This window comes from Plectropomus leopardus, chromosome 22, assembly GCF_008729295.1.
Source record: "Plectropomus leopardus isolate mb chromosome 22, YSFRI_Pleo_2.0, whole genome shotgun sequence".
NCBI lineage: Eukaryota > Metazoa > Chordata > Actinopteri > Perciformes > Serranidae > Plectropomus > Plectropomus leopardus.
In genome coordinates, this window is record NC_056484.1 from 14,702,853 (window position 1) to 14,720,578 (window position 17,726).

Consider the following 17,726-nt stretch of genomic DNA (forward strand, 5'->3'; position numbering starts at 1 on the left):
TAAAAAGTGACATTGTACATATATGCAAAGCACTATTGAATATTGCTGAAAATTACTGATGCTCTGCTCTACAATTCTTTCATGTTAGTCGATGTTATCTTGGATATCTATAACCAGTGATGATAATTTCATCAGTTACAGTCCGTCCCTCTCCTCCTCGCTCTGGGGTCGGGAATATGATGTTAACACGGTGCTGATGAAATATTGAGCAGATTATGATTTAAGATTTGAGTTGGCTTATAGATTTTACAGTTGAAAGGTGCTAATGGGACAGCTATGGCTCACGACAAGCACAAGTACAAATAACACTCCTGGTTTGAATGTTTATGATGATGTGGATCTATAATTAACGTTTGATATTAAGTGGAATTAAATGTGTGAGAGGCATCATCATACAATCTGGCTTCAATTCACCACCTCACCATCTGCGATGCCAATTTCCCCTGGTCTCCAAAATGTTTGTATGCATGGGTCAGGGTTTCTGTACAGGTGCGCACATTCTGCCGTCGAATTTGTTTTTACAGACTGAAAAGCCTGGATAAACACAAAAACGCACCATCTTTGAAACCTTTTAGAAAAATAAAGTTTGATTTCAGTTTGATTTTAGAACAGCACATTCTGACCCAAACAGCTGATCTGCGGCATAATGCTGCACATGACAAGGTTGAGCTTAGGCATCGAAATATGGAATTCCAAGCCAGAAGAAAGGGCTGACATTAAGTTAAAGCTGTTAAAATATTTTAACATAGCATACACTCAAACTGATATAGATTTTAGCCTTTTTTCAAGTGGCTAAAAAGCATTTTGCTCCTGACTCTCATTCACAGCAGTGCATTGCTTAGCTTCCATGGCGATATTCCTGTCTGCTTCTCCAAACTGAAGGAATGCCAACCACTTCTGCAACGACACTACTCGATATCAGCGAAACGGCGGTGGAATACACACTAGCTTGCTAGCTACCTAGATTTATGAAAAATAGTGACCGAAAACTGAGACAAGTGCAGATGAGATTGACACAACTGTATCAGTTGTTTAAGGCAACAAAAGCACATGGTTAGATTTGGAAAAAAGCGTTATGGTTTTGGCTGACATTCATACAGGAAGCAAACACTGGTGAAGGTCCGGTGTTTGTTGGATCCTCCAACCCACCCACTCAATGGGGACTTTCCAGCTCCTCGAGTTATTTTGTTGTCCAGCAGTGTTTCATACCACCAAGACAGGATGGCTTTTTACGTCTGTGTCTGACACAAGCAGCTATATTTAAATTATTTCCATATTTCTAAGAAATGAGAACAGGTTGTAACAACAGCCATCATGAAAGGACAGCAGTTTAGTTTAGTCTAAATGTCTGAACTGTGTTGGTTTCTCTTTGGTTTCTCAACATTTGTTTCACAGACAAACGTATGTGTTAAAAATAGAAAGAGGATAGACGCCGGAGAAAAATTAAGTTAACTCTACATTACCTAAAAGCAAGTTGATGTCCTTTTGAACTTCATTCACGTTGCTGTAACAGTATACCCTTTGTTCCTTTAACTCCCCAGGCAGCTATTTTGTTATTGTGTAAGAACCTATTATTGCCCACTGGTCCTTGTTCATCACTCTTGTTGACAATTTTATTCTGATAGGACACAAAACTTGCAAAGCTACTTCAGACTGAAGGAAACTTGAACATTCACAGTTGCTCAGAGCTGAACTTCATGGAAATCTTCAATAGTTGCGAAGCACTAAAAACAGCTGGGAGAATACAGCAGGATGAGGCTGCTGAAGTCAAGGTAAACTATTTGCTGTGAACAGCACGCGGTAAAATAGAGAATTCCTCTGTTGTCAGCGCTCAGTGAGCAAACAAAACAAAGGGAACAATGAGTAAAGATGTAAAAAGCTTGCCGCACCAAAGAATGTGGAACTGAGAGAAAAGAGAGGGAGAAAAGAAAGACTGAGAAAGTGAAAGAGAGGGCGTTGAGAGAGCCAAGGAGAGGGTAAATATGGAGGCCAGATAACAAGAAAACAAAAGCAAAGAGAAGAAAATCAAAAAAGTGTGTGTGTGTGTGTGTGTGTGTGTGTGTGTGTGTGTGTGTGTGTGTGTGTGAAAAGGAGAGAGAAATGAAAGGAAGGAGAGACACAGTTAGCCGCCCGCAGAACAGAACAAACTCATTTACAGAGCAGTGCCAGACTTGAAAACAATTATCTGCCATCTCCGTTGCCTCTGTAGAAGAGTAGCCCGTTTTGTGGGGCTCTTTGTTTTTCTCAAGGACATATTCATTATTTCAGATGAGACCCATTTGAGTCTAAATAAAGACTTTCTCTCCTCTCTGTCAGATTCACTGGTGCTGTGATGTTGCATCTGAGGGGATGTGAAAACACGTTTGAAAAGGAGTCTGATGAAAGCACTTCCATGCCACTAATGCATGTTCATTAAGTTCAAATTCTCTTTTATTTCCACCTCCCTTTTAACATTTGAGTCCGGGTGCTAATATTTGTGTTTTTGTGTTTTTCTGTGTTTGCACTGTGCACAAGTTCTTGAAAAACTGAACGTTCGACCAATCGGTGACATCTTTTTCTTTCGCTCGCCGCCTACGACAATAGTCTTCTGTCCAAACGGGCCTTTGAAAGCAGGCCGCATCTTCTCCTGTGCATGCATGGAAGAGGGAAAAGCCTGGCACTAATCACATCCAGACAAAAGACACCTCTGACAAACAGTAAACAAGGAGCCAGAAGTCTTTTATGACTCACAGGGAACACACACACACATTTACAGAAAGTGTTATTCCTCTCCGGATGAGGCGATTTTGACATTGCAAAAATAATTTGTGTTTGTAGCCTCCTTATTCCCTCCTAAGGTCACAACGCCAAACACAGATGGAATCAAACTGACATTGAGGACGCCGTGGAAAAATAACCGCACGGGTCTCGGGTCCCATCTTACCTGCTCAGGGAGGTTGTCTCGTCTCTGCTGAAAGACCTCAGTGTGTGGAAAAATGAAAGGGGAGGGTACACAGACAAACAAACAGACACAACACACACACACGCATGCAAACACAACACACTTCAAATGGCCTTCGAGAGTGCTGCATTCCACATTTAATTGGAAGCGAAAAAATCCGGCATACAGCACCCTCCAAAGTAAACTTCTCACAGTGGCAAGCCAGCCAATCACGCGGGGAGGCCAGGTCTCAGGGGCCCCACCCTCCAGAAATAGGCACAGATAACCTATTGTTGGAGCTCAAACAGTGGTCACACACACAGATGACCTCACACACAAAAACACATATTCAGAGCAGTTCTGAAAAACCAGCTGCAAACATGTTTGGATCCGAGACGCAGCAGCAGGTACTGCGAGTGTTTTCACAGCTATTTAATCCCAAAAATTGTACACAAGATGAGAAACTAATGGAAACTAATGGATTGGAGTTAAAAGCAGAGCGGAGAACGACAGTGAGAAAGGGGGCATTCAGGTTGTAAGAGGGTAAATAAAGGTATCCTTGGAAACTATCATTTAACAAATGTAATATCAAATTCACAAGATGTATTTCCACCCCTTTACACACATTTTTGGGATCCAAGCGAGACAATATTGAGGGATAAATTTGGATTTAATTCACACGTATTAATGCGACGTGACGTTTGCACTGTATCATCAGAATGACAGCAGGTCTGTGAGCCCATGTGGGAAATTTGACGACTTTGATCTGAGCTTGTGTGCTTGCAACCCCTTTCAAAAAATTAAAAAGAGAGGAAAAGTATTTTATTTTTTTAGCTGAAATTGTATTTCATTTATGTGCATAATTATCTAAATATTAGTAATGAGTTGGACATTTCCTCAGCGCCTAAAAGACAAAATCAACATGATGTGGCTGTTGTAGTTATTCTCCAATATTTCCTGTAATTTAGGGCATTTGTTTTTGTTCCGACACTTTTTTTCTTTTTCTTTTTTTTTTTTAAATGCACGATTTAAACTCTCGCGCTCTAAAATAAATAAATGTGTCTGAATCCAATCTGGATTAAAACATTATAATTGTGAGCATTTATCCCTGAAAATCCACATCTGAATTTTTAAGAGGATGTGAGCACTAGTTTTTATTTAACGCAAACACACACAGGGGGGACATCTGTGCTGAACGCTGACCAAATCCGTGGCGACTTTACTCACAATACAATTTTGTTGGAAGTGTTAGAATTTGTTTCAAGTTGATGGCACAGCCTCCATTTTGAGTTGACTTTGATATCATTCTGCAAACAGTGAAATGTCTGGATAAGTGTTGCGTTTAGGCCAGCCATCTGTACCATCTCCAACTCCAGAGCAGTTACATGCAGAGCACCATCGAATTAGAGGGGGAGAGACGCGGCGGCGTTTTAAATGGTTCACTGCTGGCATCTACTGGAGAAACAGAAGAACCCGGGCGCTGAGGGAACTCGGCCGACCCTCACTGTTCACTCTCGTCTCCCTGCTCTTCCCTTCCAAGTGGATGATTAACTCCACGGATGAGGCATCACCTACGATTCAAGCATCATACGTACCATGAATAACAGACATTATGTGGTTTGGCAATTCGAAAAAAAAGCAAGACACGGTACTTAATCATCAACAGTTTTGCCAAAACTGACAGATTTCCTGATGAGGACTGGTTTCAGCTACAAAGTAAAAAAGTGTGAGATGAATTATTAAAGTGCGATGTACATAAAATATGGGACATTTTTCTGATATTGAGTTCAGCACAATCATCAGCATATCAAAGATGTATTTAGAGCTTTCTACCTATCTATTTAAATCTTTACCTGATAACGCAAGATTTAATAAAGGAAAGGAATGAAGAAAAATGGGTTTTGAGCTGTTGATCAAGTGTTGTTTTTAGATGTAAAATGTTAGTTTACTGCTCTTTTTACAGGTTAGAATTCAATATTTGGATGTAGGGTAATGACTGCTTGCTTTAAAGTGCAGAATATTTGTATCGGTCACTCGTATTAATTGTAGAGGCATTTTTTAAATCAGCTAAATGGCAATAAAATGCCAGGTGTAGATTTCAGGACGGACACGTCCACCTCTATACCTAGAACATGTGAATTTCTCTTTCTCAATAAAAAGATAAAAGTAGCAGAGAACTCTAAATTTGACAAAATTGAATACATTTTTACCATAAATTGGTGCAGAAAAGATCTAAATTGGTGCATAGAAAATCACATAATACAGGAAATGTTGTTTCGTGTTTGCTTCAAAATTTCTGGCAGAGGACTCATAACATCTCTGGTCCATATGTGCCCCACCACCCAACGCTGAAACGAAACCTACGCCGTTGCATAAAATAATTTTTTTTTTAACTTTTTTTCCCGGCATCTCACTTCCTCTATGTTCATTACAATTTGCCAGGTGGAGACATTATGGAGTGATGAGACGAGAATTAAATAGGTGCTCAACAAGAAGAGAAAAGTAATGGTTGTAAAATAAAATTAAACTTTAGATTATGAGATAAAAAGAAAAAAAATATCCAGTGAAGTAAATGAAATGTTTTAATTAGTCCAGTATAGTCTCTCAATTTGCAAAAGGCTTCATATAATAACTCCAAAAGATTCCTTTTGGGGAAATACTACAAATAACTGTAAATACCTGCACATACAGCCTGCATGTGTTTACTATGCTGTATATTTATGTGCATTCTGGGCACACATGGGACTTGACATGTTTATTTACCAGCATCAGTTGCTGCTATAAATGCTTCATTTATTCATGGCCACGACAGTGTGAGTTAAAAGTGCACTAAAAATGGTGTTAAAAACATAGAAACTGTAAACAGTGACATGCATATGACATTTTTTAACTGTCATAATTATTTTTGTTATGTAAGTGTCACCAAGTTGGGTGCAAATAGAAAATCAAAGATACTTTTGAGTATAATAAAAAATCTCCATTTCTTCATTTTTACGTCCATGTGTCACTCCTGACGGCGATCAGAAAGCTTGTAGCGAGAGCAGCTTTGGAAAAGATCTCCTGTGTGAAGGAATGTGATTACTATGATTTCTTTTTTTTTCTTTTGCCGCGCACAATTCTCATCTAATTCTTGTAATTGTTGCCTCATAATATGACACATTCATATCAGCGAATGCATTCAGCTCCAGCCTGTTTAGGACGCTGTGGATTGAGTTAGAGAGTTCATCCATTACAATAAGGAACAAAGCGCCCCCCTATCTGTTTCAGACATTTCTCTCTCTATGATGCCGAGTATGGCTCTGAGGTTGTCAGGGAATTCAGGCAAACAATGTATCGCTTTGAGATATATCAAGAGCTCCACAAAAAGATCCTGTGTTGTTGATAATTTTGAAAGGGAGGGAGAAAGAGAGGAGGGGTGTGTGGAGGGGGGGACTGAGACAGAGACAAACTCCAGACAAAAGGGATTGTCTTGATTATTTGTCCGTCAGCGATGTCAGTAGCGTATAATGAACGACGATGGCTCGGAGGATAACAGTGATTGAGATTAGGCCCCGCTGAGAAAGAGAAAGGAAAAAGAGAAAGAGGGGGCGAAAAGAGAGGAGAGAGAGGGAAGGAGAGTGAAGAGTGGAGAATAGGGATGTGACTAGACTAGAAGAGAGCTCTGTGATAACTGCCAGCCAACAGCCTGTTTGATCCAGAGGGATGGCAGAGGGATGTAAGGCGTTTGAAGCTGACAATCCCTTTGTGATGATAACACATGTTTTTCAGTGTGCGCGCTGATCCTCCCTCTCCTATTGTATTATGGGCAGCAGACGGCAGCTACCTTTAGGCCCAGCGTGGTTATGAGCAGCTGTCGGCATTGTGGGAAGTGCTGCTAATCTGCTTCAGTATCTTTAGCCCCTCGTTTAGCTCTTTGATCCTCTCCCATTATGCCTCCCTTCCCATCACAACCAGGGAGTGAGCTTGGCAAAGCTGTGCTGGAATGTTGGGTAGATAGAGAGAGAGGGAGTAAAATACACAATGCTCCCCATCAGAGGCGCGTCTATTAACAGATGTTTCTTGCCATTTTTCCAAGTGTTCCTCTCTCGGAGCTTCTACACCTGTCACGGCTAGTCAGACAGAGAGACAAGAGAAGATGGAAATCTGGCAAACCCTTCATTTGTTCTCCATCACTAAAGCTTTCAATAGGCAGGTGTCCATTACAGATTTGCGCAAAAATTCACTGAGTGATGTTATGCGTCTTTTCTCTCAATGTTATGCCACTTCTCCTCTGGCGATTAACATTCCAACAAGCATGGCGATAGACGTTCAAAACATTAGCAGGTTTTTTTTTCTATTGCAGCCACCGCACTAGCTATCATTATTTCTAATCAATGGTGATGTATGCGTGATGTGTGAGCGATAATGGAAAGGCAAGTCCCTTATACGTGGGAGCAGCTACAACTGCAGCTACAATTGGATTGAAAACTTCCACATGATCTACGTTTTGAAAAGTTACATGATGCAGTAGCACCTCTTGTAGCTTCTGCTGCATCATGCCAGTTTCAACTGACAAGCACAAAGCCATAGCATCATGTGACCTACAAAAGCCAAAAAAGTCTTTCCATTGCAGTTTTTTGCAAATTATTGCTTTTTAGAGTCGCCTGAAATACCAACTAATGTGAGCGTAAAAACTTTTTTTGTGATAAATGGGAGTTTTGTTTTTAAGTGACATGTTTCCATTTGGCATATTTACAGTTTCAATTCGCACAGTTATAGGGTTAATGGACAGTTGCAGTTAGGAACTTGTGGTTAACATCAACTAAACTCCATGCACTCTGGCTCTGTTCACCAATATAGCATTTCTGGCAACAAGTAACCACCACACTATCCCAGTTTATAGGCTACATTCCATTATCCACCTCTCTATCAGTGATCTTGATACACTTAACACATGTTCAAATCAAGTCATAACACCCCTACTCGTGGCCAGAACTATCACCAAGAAAACAATACTACTAAACTGGAAAATTAGGAAAAAGGTCAATATCTCACAATGGTTGGATCTCCTAACACAGCAGATATCAACTTGTGGTTTAAATCCCATCCACTACCTTATCTGCTTCTTCCAAGACATGATAGGAGGAGCTTATTTTGGGTGCATCAATAGTGCAATGCGAAGTCATAATAGTTTGGCAAACAACATGATTTTTAGTAATTTTGTAGTCAGAGGGGAAAGCATGCCTTCTGCACTGTTAAGACATGGGGGAGGACTTACAGTTGTGATTTATGTTGTGGGTGGGTGTAGCAGAGGCTGGTTCAAGCATAACTTATCACATCATCTGTTTCCTCTTCTCTTTACGCAGTCTGCTCTGTGTTAGAACAGGAGTCATCAGTCAAAAGTCAACTCCTGTCTTTGTAACAAGCACATAAACAACACCTTAAATTATAAAGATATATATATATAATTATATAATATATATATATATATATATATATATATATATATATATATATATAGATATATATAATATATATATAATTATATATTTTATCATGAGCTTTATCTGTGCTTCCACCAGAAAAAAACGGGGTTTAAATTGAGCTCTTTTCATCTATCAGTACTCAATACATTTAGGTTATCGACCAAATAACCAAGTACCAAGTGGGACAGAGACTTCTATTACATATGTATAAAATCATATATTTCTAAGCAACCCGACTATATGTATAATCCATACTGGTAACTTGGTTTTGTCATTATATTGTATGTATTGGAATTCTAACTTATTTGCAATTTTTAGGTGTTTTTATATATTGCAACGTACTGCTAAGTTACCTACTGCTGTTTTTATATTTGCTTATATTTTATCATATTGTTTACTATTTATTTGATTTTTCTGCTGTTATTTTAGTCCTTGTACATGGCACTCTTTGTATCTGCACTCCTCCAACTTTTTTAGATTTATTGCTATGATGACTGGGCCACTACCAAAGCAGCTATAAGTCGTACAGTCTGTGATGTAGAGCACGGTGTATTTAATGGAGTTAGCAGGTCAGCATGCAGAGATGACACTAAATGAGTGGTGGTGGCATTTTACAGAACTAAATGCTTCCATTCACATGATGGGTGTTGAATGAGGTAGAAAAAATAAGGCATTAAATTAAGTACTGTTTTGGTATCAGTATCACAATAACAGTATTGGTATTGGCACTGGTATGGTAATTTTGTTTATTTTCTGGGAGGGACTTGCACTGCAAAACATCACTGACTGGCCAAATGCTCTCTCCGCAGCATTTTAGACTACCATTTACAAAAAAACAAAGCAATGTTTTGCTCGTATCGCAGGTGTTTTTTGAAAACTGGGGTTTACCCTCCTTTGTTTTCAATAGAAATCCTGTCCACAAAAGCCCTGCTATAAAAGAAAATCTTCATCCAAAGAGCAAAACACATTTGAGGTGCTGTCAGGCACCGAGTTAACCATAACCCTAAAGCCATGCAAAGAAGAAAAAGAAGAAGAAGAAGAAGAAGAAGATAATGACGATGATGATATTGGCCAATTAGAATCCACAAAACCTGTTTACTGAAGGCCTGCAGCAGTGACCTCCGTGGCTCATATTAATGCCTCTGTTTCTCAATACAGTGGAAGAGTAATTGTACATTTATGAGTAAACAACTAAAAAGTCTTATTAGCAAGGAGCCAACACTGTTTTGGTCATTTCACAGAATGTCGCCTCATTTATGATGCCACAGACATAAATGTGGCGACATTCTTCCCTCAGACAGAGTTTTTCAAAAGGTCCCTTTTTCAGTGACCCGAAGCACAGTTAATGTGTGAACAAACGGCCAAATCATACAGAAAAATCTATATTTTCACACACCCATGTACAAATGGACAAAGCATAAGAATACAGCTGTCTTACAATTTTAGATTTCACAAAAATATCATCCTTGTCTGTCACTGTCCTCTTTTGTCAATTGTTCTGCATTGTTTTTAATGCTATATGATAATGAGAAGGACCATTTTCTACAAAGTGGACAATAGCCGTTGCACCTCATTCCGGAGTTCCTGGGACTTTTGTATAAAGAGGGCCTATTTTTCGAGTCAAAAAATACAGTATAAGCCCCTGTTTTCTCAAAAATAAAATCAAGCCAAAATGTGGGAAACTGGCAGGTAAATTCTCACAACTTAACTGTTTTGAAGACGTTTCCAACATCCTCAAAGACTCTTCTGTCCTGCCAGAACCATAAATATTCAGCCCAGTGCTGAAGATTTTCATCTTCATTCCTTCAGACAAAGATGGAAACCAGAGGTGACACACATTTATTTGCTTTTCCTGTTGTTACAAAACTGTAAGTTTTCTAATCTGCCCTCATTTATCTACATTTCTCTTGTAGTCTATGACGTGTTTGTGTATAATGTGGTGTTTATATTTTGAGGAGGCAAAAACAGTAAAAGAAAGTGACAATCTGAAGTAAGCAAAACCTAATGCTAAACACTAAAAATATTAAACAGAGAAGTGATGCCCCCAAAACACCTGACACCACTCCTGCACCGCTTCATTATCAAATATTCACAATCTGCTGTGGCTCTGCTTCCACTTAAGTGCAGTAAAGTTCACTGAGAGTCATCAAAGTATCCAAAACAAGGCACGAGAGGTAAGAAAAAAAAAAGGTCCACACCTCCTGCGGTGGTGAAATGATAGACAAGGGAGCCGAGCTAATAGGCTAATTATGACTGAGAAACAAATCAGGTATGAGACAAACGACGGTCTTTTAACAGCTTTGACTGTTTGAGCAAAACGGTAAGTAGTAGCCTGTAATGAGACGAGGTAGGTGTTGCGGAGGTGTGTCTGTGTGTGTTTCATTGTGTGTGTCAGCTGGGGGTGCAAGCAAGCTGCAGCGAGTGGAGCAGATACAAGCAGCACACAATTAACAGAAACATAAATATCTCGCCGTGCTTAAGCAAGCCATTAATCAGATATAAATAGAGCGAAGGAGCCCTTTGTGATTAACGAGGTGAGACTCGCTGCTAATTACTGCTTCCCTCTCCTCTGGTAATTAGGTTGGAGCGTTGAATGGGGATGAACAAGACTGCCCTGACCCCCCCCTCCTCCTCCTCCTCAACACACACACATACACCCTGCAATTGTTCTGTTTTGCTCTCTCTTTGATTGCAGTAGGATACATGCATGAGAGTGTGTGTGCTCCTGTCTCTTTTTCCCTTGAGTGGTGTGTTTTTGGCATTTTTAATGGGATGGGCAAAGTGAGACGCAGACCTTCTTTGTCTGATCTGCACGTGAGGGGAACTCGAGTTTTTAAATATAAAATTGTCCAACTTGAGGTCACAGGTGGCAAGGGCACCCTTAGCCACCCCACTGACGCGGCTCTGCTTATTCAACTTGAACTTTTAGTTGCAACATAATATGGTATTCTCCAGGAAACACAAACAAAACATTTACAACATGAAAAAAAATCATGGACACCTTGTTGCCCCTGCGTGTATCTGCATGGCTTTGGTTGTTTAGTAGTTTTCAGCTCAGCTGCTCAACAGTTAGGTTAAGCAGATAAATTCAATTTTAAAAAAATGGTAAATACTGAACTTGAAAAAAGTGTGTAATAATTATTAAATTACTGGAGCTGGAATTTTGTTGCAGCTGATGTTTAGTGGATGCCACTAGTTCATATTTTTTAGGCCAGTAGAATAATTGTTAATCGTAGAATGTAGCTGTAATCTGCAGTCTACTCATTGAAACACAAACAATTTATAAATTATCATTGCGAATTTGGCTTTAATTATTTAAAGGAGACACATGTGTCAGTTGGAGCAAATCTCTATAGCCCCTTTCCCTGTGGACAAAAAACCTACCATCTCCTAACATCTTGCTTTTGTCCTCAGTAAAGGTTATGATCAGCATTTATTGCTGGGACAAATGTCTCCACCGTATTTATTGCCGCTTATCAGCTCCCGCTTTGATCAGCAATGATGGAAACATGACACGTGGGTGAACTCGCTAAATTTTGCCCCTTTTCTAGTGCAACAATTAGAAACTTCTGCAGCAACAAATCCCTTCCAAGCAGTGCTTGAACGTCATTAAAAATAAGTGGAAAGCGAGTTTGAAAAAGAGACAGAATAGGCAAGGGATATTAAAAATAAGTACAATAAGTCTTGTACAACTGCGTTCTACTATTCAATAGCCCTGTTTTTTGGTTTGTTTTTGGCGTTAAAAGTGACACATCCAAGAAAAAAACCCCGACTTCTGGCAATGGGGAAGGAATCTATTGTCATGGGTTTTACTTTGTTTAAAAAGCAGTCTACCCACCCACACGTCCCACCACTGTGGGTCAGGGCAGCATTATCAGCGGTAACTGCCGTATGAGCACAAGGCATAGCTAGTTGGATACAAACACAGGGACTCATATGCATGAACACAAACACACAGCCAGACGTCTGCCAAAACAAAGGACAGAGAAGCTCAGATTACAAAACACAGAGGTAGCATGACCTCATTCTCTGCACAGGACTCCATTACACCACTATATCTTTACATAGCAAAGCGTGGTTTACTGCTATAATAATGCAGCAATTTCAGTTACCATTACATTTACCAGTTAAAGTTTTTAAATTTGCTTGTGTCTTTGTTGAGCATTACAACAAAATGATTACTTTGGTGGCTGGTAGAACTATGCAAGTAATTTAAAGTCATCTTTGCTGGCCAGTTTAACTCTAAACTGCTTACATGTGTTATTTGGGTGAATGAATCTGCATTAAAGCCTAATCCATACAGGATTTTTGTAGGCTGATACCAATATTGCCAGTGAAGAATTTGACATCCTATTACCAAATCATGTTATGGGTTGTGCAAATAAATTTACACATTTTTAATAAAGTTCTCCTAAAGTTGTTGTTTGTTGTTGCAGGCTTTTTTCAAAAGAAATTTCTACATCCAAGGAATAGAGCCTAGCAGCTGTTAACTGGGTTCATTGTTACATTTTTAAACCCAAACACAAGTTGGGCAAAGAAATCAGACTTTCTCCATTGAGGTTCAACTCAGCCAATGAGATTGTCCTGCCTGCAGAGAAATGAGACCAATGAGACTGCTCTGCCTGCCTGAAATGTTTGTTGCTAAAATTCCACTCCACAGGGACGTTGCCTTATGAGTTTGGTAAAATGACAAATGTAATGGATGTGCATCACAGCTGTGTCAGCATTTCTCCCAGGCCTCAGCCTCCGACTATCAACAGCCTTACTTTCCCACTCCATGTTACACACATGCACACACACACACACTCTGAGCTCTGGTGATATACAAGTGTAATCCATTACTACACACTTACACCAATTGTCTTCAGTTGAAAGTGGCTGCTATGACCTTTTTATGGGAAATGAAAATAAGTGGAGGCGCAGAAGAGCCGATATTGGATTCTGTTGTTAATTAATGTGTGTATTATCCGGGTGGATGAAGCCGGGGGGAGGAAGTTAATTGAATTACAGTCAGCGAGTTGGATAATGCACTGTTGTAATTGTTGGACTGTATAAGACAGTGCTCACATTAGGGAGACGAAAGGCAGGCCTGATTTGCTTCTAGAGAATGGTAAGAAATTACTTGTTTGGTTTTGGGGGCTGAGGCATGAATGAGTTTCTAATTTTACCCTCGAGATGGCAAACTGTAAACATGTGCACAACTAAAGCCTGTCTATGCACCCCTTATTTACTTACAGCGCTTTTGAAGCACAGAGACAAACTAACGCACTACACTATCTCATTTTATAGTACTATTCACCGACTAATAGGCCTAACAAATAATGTTTTGCCTGACATCAGGCTCGAGAGCCCTAGAGCTAACCTAGTCCCTTCTTGAATTCATTTCATATTACCATTATTTAGACCTATATCTTATATTCAGGCTGTATAACTAAATTTGGTCCTCCACAAAGGAAAACTGGCCCAGGGCTCAATGTTGCAAAGCAATCTAAGCCTATTTCAATGTGATATTTTCCTCAGTAAATTCAGTATTTTCCTATTTTCTATGATTAAAGAGGTTCAATACAAGGCATACTAAGGGGCTGTTTTTTTTTTTAAATATAGAAATCTGTTAATAAGCATTAATATTACAAATAAAAAATGGTGAAAAGGATTATTTGTACCCTATGGTGTGCTTTTTGCCAGGTTTGGGGACCTGTACACGCACTAATTTGTTTCTATGGGTAGTGCTGCCATCTTGTGGTCAGCTTTGATACAACTCTCAGTAAAATGCATGTATTACACACACATGCTTTCTCACCTCCAGGCCAGTCAGTTCTGATGAGAGGATTAGATGTCAGGATCTTAAAATACAAAGCAACTTTATAGTAATATTCTGATGCTAAAAAATATTTGGAGCTTTCATCTGACTTGCACTGAACCCAAATCTAAAACAGTTGCTTGGTGTCTTGCCATGTCATAGCACCTTTGGCGGGTAAATACATTTTTAGTAGAGGAGTGGTTCCAGATGAAGCCACTTTATATGGAGGATGGAAGCTGCCAAAATTAATAATGAATAAATATTTCAGATCGGCTCTAATCCTTCTGCCACCCTTAACAGGAAGCGGTTATAGCTAATGAATGAATAAATGTAACACAAATATCAGAAATAAATTAGGCATTAACAGATGAATGTGACATACATTCATATTTGTTTTAATGTGCCTCTTTATTTTTCACCTTTTTAATAATTCTACTATTTATTTAATTATGTGTCTGCTTACATTTATATTGTCTTAATATTTTTTGGCACATTTAATGGCACATTAATTTATTTATCAAGTCGTTCATTTATGTATCTAATTCGGTAGCTTTCGTCATTCACAACTTAAGACAGGTCAGTTGAAATAATAAGTAGGACAATATTTCATTTGACCTACAGCTAACAAATTTGGATTTGCAATATCATATTGTGCTGTCATACAACAAACCACATGGCGTTCATTGTTAGATTTGTTTTGGGCCACAGATTTACAGTGTATGTTCACATTTCAAAGAAACCGAGCATGTATCACAGATAATTTAAATTTAACCTTCAAAATATAGTAACCCACTAGAAGGATTATACTCTTATCAAAAAAAAAGATTGAACACTAATATCCTCAGAATTAAAAGTTCACCTCAAGTTAAAAAATGCGTATATGAAAACATAACTTACATAGTCTTCACTATGGGCTTGGCAGACCAAATCTAGCTTTGAAGGCCTGCAGTATTCAGGTTCAAGAGAAGATTACAGGACAGTTTAAAACAAAATAAGAATGCAAGATCTCTCACAAAAAAAATACCAAACCTGCTGCACGGTTCATGCACACACATTGGCTGAACAGCCAAAAAAAAGTCCCTCAGGGATAACAGCAACAATTCAACAGCTTCAGTACCCATACAAACACCATTTATGTCCTTCATAGCATCAACAAGTGTCAAGAGGGGCTAAAGTATCCACAACAACATTTGAAAACAAACATTTGAAAAGTGACAAGCGAGCAAAGAGACAAAAGACAGGCATAAGATGCGTTTGACTCACGGTTTTGGACATTCAGGCCCTTTCTTCTTTCTGTCTGGAAGTCTCCGTGTGTTAAATCTCCCACTGATGGCCGCTGTGTTGGTTGACAGAAGTCTCCTCTGTCCGCTGTAGTTATTTTCCGCAGCAGAGTCTTGACTCGTCATAGCAGGTAAAACACAGGTGCGTGACCCCGTGAAGTCGTTTGTAGTCATCAATAACGCCGGTGTTTTTTTTTTCCTACAACAGTATAACAAAGCCAAAATATCATAACACAGGCAAGCTTTTAACTAAATTGTGGTGTGAACTTCACGTCGTTTGTTGAGGCGCGCGTGGCACTTAGTCACAATTTGAGTGGAAAAGTCTTTTTCCCAGAGGGCGCTGTTTCACTCAACTGACGCTGAAAGAAGTGAAGAAGACAAAGCCTATACATCAAAATAAGAACATGATTGAGATGAAACAATTGACTGTCTATTTTGGTAACTGCTCTTTTAAAAATATGTTTTGGTCTAATATTATTAGTACTTATCACTAAAAAATTATGACGTCATTTAGCTGTATTGATATGATTTATTTTATGGATAACCTGGATGCAAATATTTTATGGTGCTAGAACAGTGACAGGGTGTTTTATAAAATTTCCACTGAAATCAAAAACACATGGGCTGAATATTATTTTAATTTCTTTTATTTTGATATCTTTTTGACTTGATGTGTTATTCAATGACAGTTTTCTGATTTTTTAAAATTCTTCGCGCCTCTCTCTGAATTTCTTTTAGATAATGATTCCCGATTCTCCTTCTCTTCAATATTAAATCATGACAGTTGAAACTGACAAGAATGAAAACACTATCAGAGTAAAAAAAAAAAAATGGAAGGATTGTCACTGAAACAGCCCGATCTGAATGCAAATAACTGTGTCAAAATAAAATAATGTATGATTGTTCTATTTCAAAGTGGAAATACTTCCTTTTGTAATGTCAAATTTTATTTTCAATTTCAATTTAACTGTTAAAGCTGTTATTTTTGTCAGATATTTTAAAACAAAGAAAATCATGAAATACTTTCCATAAAATTAAAGTAAAAGTAGATCAGTCAGTTATAATCATACAATCATATTGCCATTTCATTTATTTTGTTGTAATAAAATTGCCCCCCTGCCAAATAAAAATGACTTAAATGATTTTAACTATTTGAGCTGGTAAATGAGCAACAAAGACAGAAAACTCCCTGTTTAACACAAGACAAAAGGAGGACAAAAATAAGAGTAAATAGACTTTTTTTTTTCAAAGCATGTTTACAGTATTTAAAATGTCATTTTTTAAATTCACCTCTTACCCAAGGCAACTATTCACTTTAATTCAACTTTTAGAAAACAAAAAAAATACAAGAACTCCCTCTATTTACATTCATTCACATTTGAGAACAAGCAGAGATATTATTACATGTGTTTACTGTACATATAAACAAATGCTAAAGTGGCCAGAGAAATTAAAGCACAGACTTTCGTACAATGTTAAATGGTTGTGAAGGTTCATATTGTTAGTAGTGCTGAAATGACCTATGTATAATGTACAGTAAAAAAGGCATTTATTTGTTTCAGATAGACCTGGAAATAAAGCTCTATAGGAAATATTTTAGCAGTGTCATTTTTAACATATTGATTAATCAGATTAAGTAGCAATCACATTTGACCAGCTGCACTGATGTGTATGTACTAACAGGACACCCAACTAAAAACAATTTTTTTGTAACACCTTCACACGTTTCTCCAGCTCAAGTCAACCCCAACAGCTTACCATCAGATACACTTTTAATGGAAGATTTTCACATTTGTTAGGTCAACTTACACACATTTCGAATTCATATAACGCCGGACACACACTACTTCTTAATTCTTCCATCTTCATTCAGTTATAGGCCTAACCCTCAAACCTGTAAGTACAAAATAAGAGCTTTAACAGGCACAGCAGAGGACCAGTGTCCAGTCTTGTCAGTAATGATCTCTTCACAGAGCTATACCAAGCTGTCAGGGCAGAGAGCACCAGGCAAGTTTTTTTTTTAAAACTATTTTTAGTGTAAACAAGAAAACTTGTTTGACCACATTTTTTACAAGTGATGTTTCATGTTGACATTGCTCAGGTACAAGAAGCGAATAACCAGGTGCTCTTCTGCTACTTCAGAGTGCTGCTGCATCAGAAAACATCCACACACTCTCAAAGACCTTAACATTTGCATTTAAATAAGTATAAAAAGTCTATATTACTGTTACTCTCTTTGTGCTACATGGGAAATGATACAG